Source organism: Mycteria americana, chromosome 1, assembly GCF_035582795.1.
Source record: "Mycteria americana isolate JAX WOST 10 ecotype Jacksonville Zoo and Gardens chromosome 1, USCA_MyAme_1.0, whole genome shotgun sequence".
Classification (NCBI taxonomy): Eukaryota; Metazoa; Chordata; class Aves; order Ciconiiformes; family Ciconiidae; genus Mycteria; species Mycteria americana.
Window position 1 is genome coordinate 33,299,027 of NC_134365.1, and position 17,876 is coordinate 33,316,902.

Below are 17,876 nucleotides of genomic sequence, written 5' to 3' on the forward strand. Positions count from 1 at the left end.
AATTTATGACTTTAGCAATTGCCATCAGTGTTTGTTTCCTGCAATCTGGCAGGCACTATATATCCTTTACAAATAACAGTTGTATCTGACTAATCTCCACATGACTGTGCTGAAGTAGTTCTGACCTGATCACATGCCTGTCCACGCATAACTGAAATATTCAAACCAAAGGACTTTCTTCTACATTGTAGTGCCTATATAGCAAGATCTGGCGGAATCTTTAGACCTTTGTGTGTTCTCTCCATATAACTGAAGTTTAAAGAAAAGATTTTCAAAGCTCCTGGAGTTTGTTTCTTCCCTCAGGATGTGCCCAGTAGAGCTATCGGTTAAGTATGCTCCCTTGTTTCCTATGATAACACTGATGTACATTTGTAAAATCAGTGGAGTTATATTAGCAAATGCCTGTTGTGAGAGGATTGAAAAGCACGTACAAAGGAGATTTGGATTTGGTTCTGCTAATCCTGCTTCAGACTGGGGAGCTTGAGAATGTGATGTGATCCGTTATTAAGAGTTAGCAGTATTTTCTAGGTCTAATGCATTTCTGACCTCTCTGAAATGTACAAGCTCTTGTATCAACACAAGTGGACTTCAGTAGAGCCCATGCTTATATAAATTTGTTATTTGGATTCTTTATTATTTAAAAGTGATCTCAGTGAAAGAAAAAGACACTTCACTTGTTTGATCAAGAGTTTTATGCAAGTAGAAACGGTAAGCAGAAAGTTTCCTCCTTAGGAGTCTAATGCTCTTCCAGTGCTGATTACGGAACATGAAAGACACACTCTACCTACCTTGCTCAGGATAATAAATCACTAAATTGGAAGCTTCAGTTACCTTACAGATTTTGATAACAGCATTAATAGAATTAGCAGCTTATCTGCCTCACCAGGAGATTGTTAAAAACAGAAGCTGCAGCAACAAGGAAAAAAGTAAAAAAAGATGGAGACAGACCTATTTTTATGGCCAAACCTGGCTGTATTTCTTATGTTTGACAGTAAGGCAGTAATTGTGCTTTCGCTTGTTCTCCCACTAAATTATACAACCCCTTTTTAAAGCAACGGAAGAAATTCTATCCATTATTGTCTGCTTGTTCGGGTTTCATGCATAATTAAAGCTGGACAAAGGCAGCCTCTGATCAGACACTAACAAGCAGAATCGAAAGAGTCCAGCAGCAACCTGGTGCTGATAAATGGGAATTCTGAAGGGCTGATAAGCAGAGAGCCATTGTTATCCAGGAGAGGATTTACTAGCCTCTGTTTGGTTTGTTTGCTGGCTTCAGGGCAGGATCATCTTCTGTAAAAAATATTGAGTTTTAATTGCTCTTCAGTATGCCCAGGTTCAACCAGTCTTGAAGCCAGTCGGATTTCCATCAGTTTCAGTGGGACTGAGATCACACTGGAGATGTGAGAAAAAGCCTGCATCTTTCCTCTTTCCAACCCCGCCTTTGTGCAGCATTCAAGTGAATTTGAAGTCTGCTCCAAACTGATCTTTGCTTTGCTTTTTCACCCCCTGCCCTTAAAAAAGGCATAGATTTGAATTTTACCACTTCTACGCAAAAACAGGAAGCGGTGTGCAGTAAAAAAGATGTCTCCGAAGCTGTTAAGAAGTGCGGGTAAAATGGGAACGGGTCCTACTCTCAGTCTGGCTGTGTGAAACCAAAGCAGGATTTAGAAGCTCCTACAAAAATAACTCATGCTGGCTCTGTATGTTGAAGTGTGAGGAAGCTAGTGAGAAAGGTGACATTTTCCCCCAGGCTGTACAGAAGCAGCAGCTATTCTGGGAGCGATGCAGTATCTCTCACAGCTGATGTGCATCTCCTGACAGCATACAGAGCAGTTAGATCAGCATAGCTAAGGATGCCATCCCTGTGCTGCCCCACCCTTAGACAAAGTCTTTTCTCTTAGTAAACAACAGCACTGTTGCGTGAAGAACCTACACATTCCATGTGCATATTCCTAGTATCCAGTCTGCTCCTGAAGCCTCTGCAATTGTCCTCAGACAATTAGACAAAGTCTGTCCTAAGACAGACTTCACCTTCTGGGCCCTGGAATAGGGAGGAGAACAGGATTAGGCAACTCAAATAATAATAAGGTTAATGCTAGTGTTGATGCTCATAAGAATGTCTCACATTGCTGATACACTGGACTGCACGTGGAAGAAACAAAGCCACAAGGCTGGACAAATCGCCTTATAAGACATTTGCACCCAAAATAGATGTTGATGGGCTGATGTGTACACCTAAACCGAACACAGAAATAACATGCTTTTGAGGGAACACTGTGCCCTTTCTAAATATCTCAGAAAAGTAGCCTGCAAGTACCCTAAGTACCCTACCCCATCAAATGAGCAAGGAGCAGGTTCCTGGGAAAGGCACAGGGAAAGCCGAAGCAGAGTTTTATTGTGCCCTGGGCATGTAAACTCCCTTTGAAGTCCCTGGAGATCTAGCCAGGAGAGCCTGGAAGCCCAGAGGGCAATTCAGTCTGCCCCAAGGCAGGCACCCAAGGCTTGGTTCAGGGGCCACGTAATAGGAACCCAACCCAACAGAGCCTGTCTAACTCCCTTCCTTGTGCTGACCGGGAAGTTACTTGTACCTAATGTCTGGTGGTGTCTGAGATGCCCTGGGTTATCTCTGCTCTCCAGAGGTGTGGGTCCCCAGCAGGCACTGTGTCATAGATGCCACCCTGTGCAGATGCCGGTGGTACCTCAGAGCAACTCAAGTAGATGTCTGTGATTAGGCAATTGAATTGACTCATGTTTCAGAAACCGAACTCCCAGAAAAAAACCACAGAAGCAGCATTTTGTAAGGAGTTTTATTCTTTGCTGGTGTCAGGTACATACCAGAAAAGGACCTTGTGAAGCTAACATTGTCTTTGTAGGGGCAGCAGCGGTAAGAGCACAAACCCAGCACATTTACAAAAACTGACTAAATGAAATCCCTTGGGACTTCACCTCACAATCGGATGGAGTGGGAAGAGCCTGAAAACCAGACATCTGCCAGACCTAGGAGGCCTCAAGATCTTGACCTTAATGTTCCCTACCACAGGTGCTATCTGTCTTCCAGTCAAACATCTGAAAGAAAGGAAACAAAGACCCCTGAACATTAGCTCCATAGAACAGAGTTAGGACAAGGCTGACATACCATAGGTTCCTCTGGAGGGGTGGGGGATTGCCAAGGCAAAGGTTGAAGTTAATCATCTTTTAAGTGATTATATTTAAATGTCTTTGTCTGGGGGTTCTGGCTCTCTGGAAGACTCATAAAAGCCTGATTGATTACTCTTGCCATCTCCAATTACAAAATTTCCCCACAGTTTTAAATCAACCTAGGGTAACAAGGGCTTGGAAGTTTACTAGAAAACTGTAAAATAAAATTCATTTTTTACCTTGCTGCAAAGACATGTGAATAAATCTAATAGACCTATGACAGCACATAAACTATAGAAGATACCTAATTCATCAAATATTGCTAACTATTAACATTTGTAACTGCAGGATGTAACGTACATGCATATGTAATCTCTGGAGGTCAACATACAGTGTGTGAGTAGTTACAATGCAAGCCCAAACTATGCAGCAGGCTCCCTTGTGTGTTAGGAGATTTATCCAGAAAAAATATTTTTAAATAGTTTTCTGCTCCTCTTTAACTTTATAGTCATTGAACACTAATGGCTGGACAAAAATCAAAACTTAGAATTAAAATATAAAACCAAAATAAACTTCAAAGTTTTTAGGTCTGTGTTCTGAAATATTTTCTCTTTTTCATGATCATTAAAAATACTTCCTGGAGCTCATTTCACACAGCTCACAGTTCTGTAGACTCCATTCTGTTTTGTAAAAATACAAATTCCCCGTCTATGGAGTGAAATCTTATAATCTGCCTTAGAAGCTTTTCTTCAGCTTGAGGACTCATATGAGTAAAGCAAGAAGTATTTGGCAATGTTTTTATTTTGAAATAGAACTACTTGCGGGAAATTTGTTTCTAATATAGCTTTATTTCTATTTCTGAGTTGTCTACTATCCTCTGCAGATTTCTTAAATAGTATTTGTTATTTTCTGTTATTGTATATTTTTATTATATTAATGCCTGAAGACCTTTACAAGGTTTGCAATCCCATTGTAGTAGATGATGAATAAATAGAAAAAAAGATAATGTGTGCCCTGGAGGCCTTACAGTTGATAAATATTTGCCTAGTTGCTTAGAGAAATAATTTTCTGCACATGGCTTGTTTGAAGCTATTCATTTCAGCTGTCCACCGCAAGGGTTGCTCTGTGTCCTGCATCACAGGCTACTTATTTTGTTCCCTAACTGGATGATGAACTTTTTAAGCAATAGAAAGATAAATGGTGAACAGTAAATAGTACATTTCCTAGAGGAATTTTTGGGCAAATGACCACCTGTGCTAAAAGCGGTGAAACACTGAGGACTCATAAATATTCACACAAACATTTGACAGTTCTCCAAATGTCTGCAAATTAGTAACATGACTCTACAAATAACGATGACACCATACATTTACTGGAAAAAAAATTAGAATATATAGGCACAGTGTTCAGCTGAGCATGCTTCCAGGTGCTTTCTGTTTACAAGATCTCCTCCCTTTCAAATGATTTTTTTTCATATCCCTTCTTAAAATAAAGAAATATTGTCACATACGCCACTGTCAAACACTTTTCTGAAACCAGTGGCAGCACAGTTGGCTCGAGATAGAGTTTTCCAGTGACACCACACATTTCAAACAGAGTACCAAGCAGGAGAGATATGGCAGGGCAGCATCTTTATAGAGATCTCCCATAGAGATGGTCTGGAATGGAAATTCTTCTCAGGAGGGCAATAATTCCAGGAATGTTATCGTAAACCTGCTGACATCCATTGCTATTAAGGAGAAACGTGCAGTAAAATTCCTGCCCCTTCTACAGACATCTGTACACAGATACCCATTTTTTCTGAACATGTCCAGAAAACAACAGTAGCCAACACAGACCCTTGTGTATCGAAGCAATTAAACCCACTGCAATTAGAAGTAGGCCATTTAAGATAATAGCATTTTTCCAAGGTGAAGAAAAGCCACAGGTGGTAAATTGTACGCTGAAAAGATTTGCTAAACACACCAGAAGACCAAAGATTTGTAATTGCATACTTCGTTGATTGAACAATGGGGATATAAACACATCTTCTTCAAAAGAACTCAACAACAAAAAAGGCAAAGAATAATCTGAGATGCCAGGGTAACACAAACCCATCTCTGAATAGAGTGATTCAGCTGAAATTATAAACAGTACAAGTAAAAGAGGAAATATCTTGTGAGTCTACAACAATGTGTTACTAATTACAACAAAACAGAATTAGTTTTGTGAAAAAGAATCTTCTAAAATGTTTCTAAAAAGAGAGGAAAAAATTGAAAAGCAAAATGTTAGCTCTTCCTAATTTTACTTCCAGCTCAGAAGCAGAATGACTGCTGACTATTTATATGGCACCACAAACGTGCATGGCTTCTTTTCTGTGATATATAAGCAATTTCCCACTTTAAAGAGCTCACAGTCCACGCATCAGATCTGTCAAATGCTACCATCAGTCACAAAGCTTAGTATCCTGAGTACTCCCTTTCTGAAACTAACCTTTAACTCACCTACTGCTCCTGTTCTGCTAGTGCTCATGAAAAAAATGACATGCAGAGCATTCTCAGACTGATGCTGTGATTTTGCAACGGACACCACTCTGTGCTAGAAATTAAATAATCAATACTGTTCTGAAAGATAGAAGTTAGATTGTCCCATCAGGCTGTTGAAACATATAACAGTCACAGTATAGACTAAAATATTAATTCCTTATCTAATAAGCCCTTCAGTAATATTTATTGTTAAATGCACTAGGAGAGCCTTTTTCTCCCCTTACATATTACTGGGAGCTTCTTAGCACTTTCGTTTTGCAACCCAGGTGTTACCAGAGAGACAAAACCTCTGGTGTATTTCTGAAACAAAGCCCTGATGAAACTCCTGCTGGACGGGGAGAACAGCTCTCCTGTGCTTTATATAAAGGGAAAATGGGATTTTTCCAGTGCACTAACAACATAGAAGTTCCAAGTTCAGCCTGTTAGCTGCATCAGAAGATGCTGGGAGTTTGCAAAATGGGGAGGATGAATAAACACAGAAATTAGTAGAAATTCTTAAAAACGAAAAACAAAAGAACTGAAGGTTGCTGTCAATCAGATATTATTTAAATATCATAGATGAACATGACACTAGAAGCTAATTTATTGCACAGAAGGGAAGAGTTGCATCTGCAAGCTTTGACTGACCGTTATCACTCCCCTTCTTCCCAGGGCTCTTCGGAGTTTTTTCCCATGCTATTCATTCCTTCTTTATCTGCATCTAATTTTCTTTTTTTTTTTTTTTCAAATGAAGTTCCAAATAATTTTGTCTTTGAGAAATCATGGTAACTGACATCTTAAAGAAGGACCATTCATGGACATGAGGACATGTACCCCAGGGGAGCTGAAAAACAAGCCACCTGAACAAGGATTTGAATTCAGTTCACTTCTGAAGAAATGCTGATATTATCTACTTCTTGAAAAGACTTTTCTGTGCAGACCAGAAAGTGGAGGAAGTAGAAAGCCTTCTGACTACTAAATGTTTCCCATTTATCGTGGTTTCTGTGATATCCTGGCAGAGATTGATTTATAAAGCCAGTGGTCCTTAGTAGTTGCTAGGAAACAGTGCTCTGCACTCCATCTGCACACGAGGGGACGTGCAGCCAGAAAGTGTGGTTTCTAATGGAGTAATTCTTCTGACTTCAACTCTGCACAGAGAAATTTCAGTGCGTGGCTTCCCCAGAACAGCATAAGCAAGTTTTAGTCCTGTCTGCATATATTGTGGCTTAAACTAAGCTCAGCTAAACCGAGCTCTGAACAACCTTTTTTCCCAGGTCCAATGACCACGTTCCAAGTGCAGAATTTACTCATTTTAGAAATTTAGGAAAGCTGGAGATAAGCTGGGAGGGAATTCCTGGGTCATATATACAGTCCTTTGATATTTCTGGCAACCTACATAATCCCGTTCTTACATTTATCAAGCTCCATCTTTAAAAAAGACAGGATTGTGTCCACTACAAACTGCACTGGTAAATAGTAGCCCTCTTTTAATTTCTAGAGTAAATTTATTGCTGGCTTCTGTGTGTGTCAACATTGTCCTTTCAGCTAAACAGCTTTCTCCTCCTTGGTTTTACCACCTCAATGCATTTAGAGGCAGTAATCCCATCTCCTCTAAGTCTGTTTTTTGTTTGACTAACCAAACCCTGCAAAAGCTCCTTATTCCTGTATGGTAAGGTCTCTTGTCCTGTTGTATTGTGATGCAGCACTTTTCTGCACTTCCTTGTTTGAATTTGTCTTTCTTGAATCTAGGTGACCAAAAATGTGCATAGTGGTTCCAAGTAACATATTACAGTGCATCAGTACTTCCTCCTCTCTACTGGAAATACTCCTCCTACTGCCTAGTGTACTATTTCTTTTTTTTTCCACACCAATGGCTCAGAGACATCTGTAACTGACAACTACAAATCCATCTTTTTTTTCCTTTTTTTCTTCCCATTTTCATGAGTAGCAACCATTCTTGTTACTGGTTCTTAAAAGCATCACCCTGGATTTTGTTCTAGTTCATCTAATCCCACCCTATTATTGTGGGCATCAAGTTAACCAGATTCCTACTCAGTTTGCCCTGTTGACATGGGTGGGTGCTTCCCAATTTTGTACCTTCAACAAATTTAATTACTGCACATCCCCTTCTTGATCACTAATAAAAGTATTTAAGGAACATCATTTGGAATCTCACTCTAGAGAGCTAGCTTCCCTTTCAGCATAATCCATCACTGTCTGCCCTTTGGGCAGTTCCTTGTACTAATTCTCATCTGACAGAATACCTAGCAATTACGTGAAATATTTTACTAAAGAACAGGTATGCTACAGCTACTGTGTTACTATGTTTTCCTTGGCTAAAAAAAATCAGTTATTGAAGAAACCTGAAACTTGGTCCCCTTTGGTAAGTTGATATTGTATTTTAGGACATCTTCTATTACTCCCTATGTCTTTCATTTTCCTTAACATCTTGTACATCAAAATGGCTGGTCTATGCCCCCAGGTTTGCCTCTTAGCATCTTTTTTTAACTGAAGACATAGCACTTACTAGCCTCCATTCAGATAGGCATAGTCTTGAGGAGTTCTGGTTCAAACACTGTGGAGCCATTTCCACTTTCCATAATCCTATTCCCCGTAAACAGTCCTTCTGTCGCGTCCGTGTTCCACCTGCTCGTCTTCAGAGGCAGAGACAAAGTATTAATTGTTTTGGGGGCTATCCCTAAAATAGCTTTAAATAGCATCCTTGCTTTTTTTTCTAGTTCTTTATTCATCATGGCTGGAGAATCTTCAACTCTTTCTTCTGATTTCTCAAGGTCTAAGTTATCCCAGGTGTTCAACAATTCATATTCTGATCTTTCACTTTCAGTCCTCCAAGTTCTGGTCTCTTTTTCTGAGCAAATCTATTCTGATTCTTGAAGATTCTTTGGCAAGTCTCAACAGCCTATTTAGTAGAATGATTTGTCCAGCAAGGTCTGGAGTTCTCTTGCCTGAGAATACAAATTTCAGACCAGTACTCTACACCAATTCAGTGCCTTTGCTCTTCAGACTGCTTCGCTATGATATAGTCTGCCCTTTTACAGTTAAAAGCCTTAACTACCAACTTGTCTTTGTATATACTGCCATTTCATTTAAATTGAAATTAGACCAGTACTGTCATCACTTGATAGCATATTATTTTCTCTACTACTTTCTCTATCATATCTTTGCTACTTGTCCATCACCAGCTTAAAATACTATAATCTCTTAGCAGTTCCACGGCTCCTTGGAAAAGGAGGTTTTTCAACTTCTAATCTGAGAAATTACTGGATTCTATTGTGGATGTAGCATCTGTTCTCCAGTCTATGACTGAATTTTAAGTCTCCCATAATGATACAATCACCTGGTAACTTATGTCTCTCATGATACTAAAGCAATCTCAACTCCAATGTTCATTGTAAAGCCCAATCCCTTTCTCACTACAGTCACTTTCAGAATCCTTTCCTAACACATTTTGACACAAACTGATCCTCTTTTATCCGTACTATTCATTAACATTTGTTTACTGCCAGCTATATTCTTAATATATAATGCTACCACATTATCTTAACAGTTCCTTCTGCATTCCTTTCACGGTGTGCATCCTGCAGTACTTGCACTCCAGTTGCAATTAGTATTCTATCATGTTTCTGTTATCCCTCTAATATCCTGTTTCATGTCATGCACCAATAAGCCTAATTCTTCCATCTTTGTGTACAGGTTCCTTTGTTGCATCTGTTATTGCCGCCTCACTTCACCTGGTTTCCTAGCTAGGTTAAGTACAGTATTTGCACTGATTTATTGTCTGTCCAGTCATTGGGGTTTGGGGGAAATTTTTCCCCTGTGTTTCCTGCTATCTGATATTCCTTTATCTTTGGTATATCCTCACTGACTTGATTTTACTTTCTTTGTATTAAAAGAAGGTGATAGTAGTATAGCTGTCTCCCCAATTTTTCTTCTTCTTCCCATGCACTGCCTTCTGCAATTTAAAGCTCTTCCTATCTATCATTGCAGACTTTGTCCTAGGAAAGCCGTGATCCAAGGATTCAGGTGGAACAAATCCCTAGAAAACTCTTCTTCATGGGAAGGCCCCTTTCTGTAATATTCGTTCTGCCCCTTGGCAATAGATTACTACTTCAGCTACTATTACTATGTTTTTTATTGTGGGGTGGTTTTTTCCTTTAAAACTTCAATTGATAGTACATTAAAAATTCTATTTTCCTTTCTCTTCTTTTTATCTAAGTATTTATATCATGCTCCTCACCTTAGGATCTGGCTTCATTTAGGCAACTAGAGTGTTTTATCAGAACATTAACAGCATTGCAAAATGCTTTTCCACATGGCCCTCGTCTCAGACAAAAATAGAGTGCATTTTCTGGGTGCTCCTTGCTTCTTGGTGTATGTCTCTATATTTCCCACAATAAATACCTATTTCAGTTACACCATAGATACAGGTACTTTGCTGTAGCTGGGGACACAGGCAGGAGAAGTTTGCAGGTTGAGATAATATTTTTATTATGCCAACTGGTACAGTTGGGAAAATTAATCAAGCTTTTCAGCATGAAGGCACATCTTAGGGTCACTTGGTGTCTGAACAGTTAAAAATGTTAATAGATCTTAGTGTCTAAATGGCCCCTGAAGGTAAAGAAATACTATCCTCCTCTTAAATTTAGTGTTTAAGTGACTTGACTGAGTCACAAGGAAGCCTCTGTAGTAGATTCAGAACCAGAATCAAGTGATCTGGGCCTAAAATACGTGCCATTCTTGATGACACTATTAATGATATCTGTAAAGAACAAAATGGAGAAGAAACATGACTTACTATAGAAAATTCATTAAAGAGTATGAACGGTTACTATAAGAAAACATTCTAGAGTATCTATCCACTGCTACATAGTCATCCATTACTTTAAAAAAAAATATGCAAAAAAGGTATAATGTAATCCAAAGAGCTTCCAGGACAAAAAGGAAAGAATGAAGGAACACAGATGACATCTCCACACATGATGTGTAACCACATGCTTCCCTGTGGAAGCAGAATGGCAAACAAAGGACCCTATGAACAGCACAGGGGATACGCAGGATAACAACAGGAGCAAGGCCCTGGCCTAAATAGGTGCCAGTTTAAATGTCCCTCCAGCTTTTCACATTTTGTCAAGAGGATGGTCAGTAGCTCCTGTCCCACCTGCAGTAAGCAGCGTACAGTTTTGATCTAAGAATTAAACAGCCATGCAGGGTAATGGAAATGGGATGATGCCTCACAGTATTAAGTTCAAGATAGTGCATATAACTGATGTATATAATGGATCAAAACAACAGTTACAGTAACGACATGAACGTACAAGCCGGAAACAAGTCAGGAGAAAGTCCAATTTTATCAGAGAATGAGTAAGAGCCGACACTGTGGGAAAGGAAATGCAATTCTAGATAGACCAGGTGAATATCTCAGTAGGGAGAAAGTAGTTTGAGATTCACTACCCAGAGCGTCGGGAAGATCTCCCCAGCCTGTTGTGTGCCCTTTAGGGGCTCTCAGACAGGAGCAGGTGCAGGTCATAATCAGGGGAACAGAGAGCCAAGAGCTTGTCTGGTAAGCCTGGGAAAAGAAAAGCTGAGAGAGGATATCATGCCTCTCTGTAAACACATCCAATAAGTAAGCACCAGGGAAAGGAAGAGCTATTCAGTCTAAAAGTCAATACTGACACAAGTACAAATAGACCCAAACTGACCATGAATACATTTACACTGGGAATTAGAAGAAGGTTTCCAATCCCCAGGGCAGTGAGGTTCTGAAACAGCCACTGAGAAGTTGTTGGGATGAAAACCTCTATGTTTCTTCAAGCTGAGATTGTTCAGTTTATTAACAGTGATCTAACGTCACTGTTCAATAGAACAGAAACTTGACTCGGTGCCCCACAAGGTCAGTCTCAGTCCTGTGTTCCTTCCCAAATAATAATACCCAGTAATTAAACAACATTGTCTCTTCAACAACTGACTTAAGTAACCTGTCAACCAATGCTGTGATGTCTTCTTGGAAGAGGATATGCTGTGATGGGGAGCCTGAGCAGCTCAGTCTTGCATCTCATCTCACAGAAAGCATTAAACATAAGGTGTTATGATGAAAAAAAACTGTAAGCAACATTGACTTATATGTAGAAGTATCTGTATAACAGCAAGCACATGCCTGTTGCCCCTTGCAACTATTCTAAATAAAGATAAACTTAAGCATATGTTTACAAGGACTTCAGGGTGTAAGCTCCTTAGGGCAGGGAGTCTGCCTCTACACTCATTATTTTTAAAGCAAAGTACACATCTATACAAGTAACCACAATTTTAGATTACTGCTGTTGGTGGCCAGTTGAAGTTACTTCATTAACCTCATATATAGAAGTGATTACTACCCAGTACTCAGACCTTTTTGAACAGTGAGACATCTGAAATACTGTGCACAGGTCCTATTGCTTACATCCACAGCAGGGGTGTAAATATTCACAGGCATTTGAGCATCGCTTAAGCAACAGCAATAAAGACCCTGAGCATTTTCTGAGAATTAATGACTGCCTGAGAGTGTTAATAGCCTGAGGTGGAACTTTGGGCCATTAACCCCAACTGGTCATTAAACTTCAGGAGAGGTCCAAGGCTGAGGTCATTATGACAGTTATGAATTCTAGGGGGGAAGGTATATTTATATATGTTGATTTAACACTATTTTATCTGTACTGTTGTAGATCAAAGCTACAGACAAGCTAAAGAAACTACAGATCTCTAGATGCTGGTAACAACTGTCAACCCTTCTTCATCTCGATGGAAAAGACTGCAAATATCAACATGTCAGAAAATTCCCAGCCAGGTTGGAAACATTTTCAGCATTTGTAAAACATTCACAAAAGCAGGTAGGTAGTTCCAAAAAATTCATAAAATAAACCCCTGAGAATCAATCCAGACTGCTCCCTTAGCGCTACAGACCCTGATACATATAAGCCCAGATACAAGGCAGGGGAAGGAAGGTGAAGTGGATGTGGACAGCAAAAGGGGTGAAATTCATCCAGATCCACAGTCTGGCCCCTCTTGAAGTCCCAGATGAACCTTGATGGTACTAAAAGGTACTAATGGTACTAATGGGACTGAGAGCAGCCCTGCAGAGAAGGACTTTGGGGTACTAGTGGACAAAAAGCTGGACATGAGCCAGCAATGTGCACTTGCAGCCCAGAAGGCAACTGTATCCTGGGCTGCATAGAAAGAAGCGTGGCCAGCAGGTCAAGGGAGGTGATTCTCCCCCCCTACTCCCCTCTGCTGAGACCCCACCTGGAGTACTGTATCCAGCTCTGGAGTCTCCAGTACAAGAAAGACTTGGACCTGTTGGAGCGGGTCCAGAGGAGGGCCACAAAAATGCTCAGAGGGACGGAACACCTCTCCTATGAGGAAAGGCTGAGAGAGTTGGGGTTGTTCAGCCTGGAGAAGGGAAGGCTCCAGGGACACCTTATTGTGGCCTTTCAGTACTTAAAGGGGGCTTATAAGAAAGATGGGGAGAAACTTTTTAGTAAGGGTTGTTGCGATAGGACAATGGGTAATGGTTTTAAATTAAAAGAAATTAGATTTAGACTAGATATTGGGAAGAAATTTTTTACGATGAGTGTGGTGAAACACTGGAACAGGTTGCCCAGAGAGGTGGTAGATGCCCCACCCCTGGAAACATTCAAGGTCAGGCTGGACGGGGCTTTGAGCAACCTGATCAAGTTGAAGATGTCCCTACTCACTGCAGAGGGGTTGGACTAAATGACCTTTAAAGGTCCCTTCCATCCCAAACTGTTCTGTGATTCTATGATAAGTGCACAGGCCTCCTCTCAGCCTCTGCACAGATACCTAGTTTACACAGGCTGTGCATTTCTGGTGGTGTGCAGCTTTGCCACACAAGTCAGGGGAAGGACAAGGATTCGGTGTGATGCTGAGAGCAGTGGTGACTCCAGCTCGGGGGATGACCAACTCATGGGACGCCACAGATCAGAGGAGACCCGAGAGGAGCAGGGCACCCTGAGCACAAAGCTCAGGGCTTGAGCACCCAGTGTGAAATGGACACATAGCCAAGGGCATCCAGATACTCCTTACACAAATGAAGGAGTTAAGGGAGGTGAAAATGTCTTGACTTGTAGGAAGCATAGAATCATTTAGGTTGGAAAAGACCTTTAAGATCATCAAGTCCAGTCGTTAACCTAGCACTGCCCAGTCCACCACTAAACCATGTCCCTAAGCACCACATCTAGATGTCATACCTCCAGGGATGGTGACTCAACCATTTCCCTGGGCAGCCTGTTCCAATGCTTGATAACCCTTGCAGTGAAGAAATTTTTCCTAATATCCAATCTAAACCTCCCCTGGCGCAACTTGAGGCCATTTCCTCTTCTCCTATCACTTGTTACCTGGGAGAAGAGACCAACCCCCACCTCTCTACAACCTCCTTTCAGGTAGTTGTAGAGAGCAATAAGGTCTCCCCTCAGCCTTCTTTTCTCCAGGCTAAACAACCCCAGTTCCCTCAGCTGCTCCTCATAAGACTTCTGCTCTAGACCCTTCACCAGCTTCGTTGCCCTTCTCTGCACACGCTCCAGCACCTCAATATCCCTCTTGTAGTGAGGGGCCCAAAACTGAACACAGTATTCGAGGTGCGACTTCACCAGTGCCGAGTACAGGGGCACGATCACTTCCCTAGTCCTGCTGGCCATGCTATTTTTGATACAAGCCAGGATGCCATTGGCCTTCTTGGCCACCTGGGCACACTGCTGGCTCATATTCAGGCAGATGTCAACCAACACCCCCAGGTCCTTTTCTGCCTGGCAGCTTTCCAGCCACTCTTCCCCAAGCCTGTAGCGCTGCATGGGGTTATTGTGGCCCAAGTGCAGGACCCAGCACTTGGCCTTGTTGAACCTCATACAATTGACCTTGGCCCATCGATCCAGCCTGTCCAGCTCCCTCTGTAGAGACTTCCTACCCTCCAGCAGATCAACACTCCCACACAACTTGGTGTCATCTGCAAACTTACTGAGGGTGCACTCGATCCCTTCGTCCAGATCATTGATAAAGATATTAAACCCAACTGGCCCTAACACAGAGCCCTGGGGGACACCACTTGTGACTGGCTGCCAACTGGATTTGACTCCATTCACCACCACTCTTTGGGCCCGGCCATCCAGCCAGTTCTTTACCCAGATGTCCTGGTTTAAGCTGAGATAGAGTTAATTTTCTTTATAGTGGCTGGTATGGGGCTATGTTTTGGATTTGTGCTGAAAACAGTGTTGATAATACAGAGATGTTTTAGTTGTTGCTGCACTAGTCAAGGACTTTTCAGCTTCCCATGCTCTGCCAGGTGCCCAAGAAGCTGGGAGGGGACACAGCCAGGATAGTTGATCCAAACTGACCAAAGGGATATTCCATACCACATGATGTCATGCTCAGTATATAAAGCTGGGGAAGAAGAAGGAAGGGGGGACATTTGGAGTGATGGCGTTTGTCTTCCCAAGTAACCATTACGCATGATGGAGCCCTGCTTTCCTGGAGATGGCTGAACACCTGCCTGACCATGGGAAGTGGTGAATGAATTCCTTGCTTTGCTTTGCTTGCGTGCGCGGCTTTTGCTTTCCCTATTAAACTGTTTTTATCTCAACCCTTGAGTTTTCTTACTTTTGCTCTTCCGATTCTCTCCCCCATCCCACCGGGGGGGAGTGAGCGAGCGGCTGCATGGTACTTAGTTGCCGGCTGGGGCTAAACCATGACACCAGAGAAGCATACGCCCGTTCAAGCCATGAGCAGCCAGTTTCACCAGGAGAATGCTGTGGGAAATGGTGTCAAAGGCTTTACTAAAGTCTAGGTAGGCAACACCCACAGCCTTTCGCTCATCCACTAAGCAGGTCACCTTGTCAGAGAAGGAGATCAGGTTGGTTAAGCAGGACCTGCCTTTCATAAACCCATGCTGACTGGGCCTCATCACCTGGTTGTCCTGTACGTGCCGCATGATGGCACTCAAGATGATCTGCTCCGTAACCTATCCAAGGATGCTGTTTCATGTTTCAACGGAACTGCCATAATGGCTAGATGCCTCTCAGAGTTCTCACCACGACCCAGCAATGCGTGCCTGCAGCCCAGAAAGCCAACCATATCATAGGCTGCATCAAAAGAAGCGTGACCAGCAGGTCAAATGAGGTGATTCTCCCCCTCTACTGCGCTCTCATGAGACCCCACCTGGAGTACTGTGTTCAGCTCTGGGGCCCCCAACATAAGGACATGGACCTGCTGGAGCAAGTCCAGAGGAGGGCCATGAAGGTGATCAGAGGGCTGGAGCACCTCTCCTATGAAGACAGGCTGCGAGTCAGGGTTGTTCAGCCTGGAGAAGACAAGACTCTGGGGAGACCTTATAAGGGGGTCTACAAAAAAGCTGGAGAGGGACATTTTACAAGGACAAGGGGTAATGGCTTTAAACTGAAAGAAAGTAGATTTAGATTAGTTATAAGGAAGAAATTCTTCACTGTGAGAGTGGTGAGGCACTGGAACAGGCCCCATCCCTGGAAGTGTTCAAGGCCAGGTTGGATGGGGCTTTGAGCAGGCTGGTCTAGTGGAAGGTGTCCCTGCCCATGGCAGGGGGTTGGAACTAGATGATCTTTAAGGTGCCTTCCAACCCAAACCATTCTAAGATTCTATGATTCTGTGATTCTATGATTCTATGAAAAAAAGAGATAAGTAACATATTACTGTCAGTTCTTTGGAGCAATTAAAATGTGGAGACAAGTAGCATTTCAGATACACACATAGGTACTAAAAAGAAAAATTGCTCACAATATATCTAATTCTCCAACTGTTTTTGCCACAGCAGGATTAGATACCAGGCATAAAGTAGTGTGCTGGCAAGGAGCCAGAGCATTCCTGGATTGCACATGTTAGATGTGTCTGGCATTTATTACAACGGTGCAAGAGCACCTCTATAGTCAAGGGTCAGTGAGCATTTCCATTATAAACAAAGAAGTTAAGGCTCTAATAGCTTGCTTGTTTCAAAAGTCTCAGTAAAGAATTGCAAAAAAAATGTGTAGAGAAAAGCCTGACAAAAAATGCTATCAGACAATTTTAGTTCAGAGATCTTCCAACCCCAATTTTTCCAGAGCCTGGGAAAAAAATAGCCTGTAATATTGTTTTTTAAGGCTTTTAGTTTGCCAGCACTTCTGGAGGTAGTGCATGTTTTTTTCATCTGTGGATTTGACCCATGCACAGTTGGGGCATGCTAGTATCTCTGCCCTTGGGGTTCTCTTCTTATACAGGAATCACAAAGCACAGCAGCACATTTAGAGCAGGAGGTTACGGCTCACACTTTCTGTAAAGGGACTAGCAAAGGTTAATACACTTGCTAGACACATCCGGCTAGACAAACATTATTTTGCCTCCACAGGTCAGTGAGCTACCTCCCTATCAACCACATTTTAAACTGAGATTGTACAACACCATGGCAAGCCCACCCAGCCATGGGCAAATGAATATTAATGTCCTTTGCTGCTTCTAATAAAATCAACATGCCTTGCATGAGCCACCATGGCCCCAGGTCCACCCCAGCATGTCAGCCGGGGTCAGCAACCCAACCGGAGCTCTGTATGGGAGTGTGGAGCAATGTTAGTTACTTGTTAGACGGCCTCCGGTGTGTGCTGTGCCAAAGGCTTGTTAGAAGCAGGACTTGCAAAGCACAACTATTTGTTCATGATGAAAGAATGATTTTTGGTGTGTGCTACTTGCACCAAAGGTAACAGGTACCTGAGATTATACCTGTGCCTTGATTTCAGTGGGAGTATAAACTAAACTAAACACAGAAGAACCTCACAGCGTACTTCAACCAGACATGACTGTGGTGATGACTTTGAAACTGCTGTGGCACCTGCCTATTTGAATTTTATCATTTACCTTCCTGCTTTCCCCTAAAGTGTTAACCCAAATTATTGCTAGGAATAGAAAGAATATAGAATCACAGAATCATATAGGTTGGAAAAGACCTTTAAGATCATCAAGTCCAACCGTAAACCTAACACTACCAAGTCCACCACTACACCATGTCCCTAAAATACCATCACTCTACTAATGGAATAGTGATTTGTAAAATAGACTCTCTTGCCTTTGAAGTAAAACCAGATACGCTGTTCTTGTAGATCCAGCATTGTGCCACTCAAAAGCCATGCTTTCTGGGGTATTTATGATCTGATCTAAAATACTGGCACATCC

The 17,876-nt window shown here is 41.9% G+C and overlaps 1 long non-coding RNA gene across 2 annotated transcripts in view; it reads right to left on the reverse strand.

Moving 5' to 3' along the window:
• Window positions 1–1,943: 1,943 nt before the first annotated feature.
• The window catches only part of LOC142404600 (uncharacterized), a 55,994-nt gene continuing 40,061 nt past the window's right edge, over window positions 1,944–17,876 (reverse strand). For both annotated transcript variants that reach the window (XR_012773907.1, XR_012773906.1), the window contains one exon: window positions 1,944–2,041. This is a non-coding gene — a long non-coding RNA (uncharacterized LOC142404600). The remainder of the gene's footprint in view (window positions 2,042–17,876) is intronic.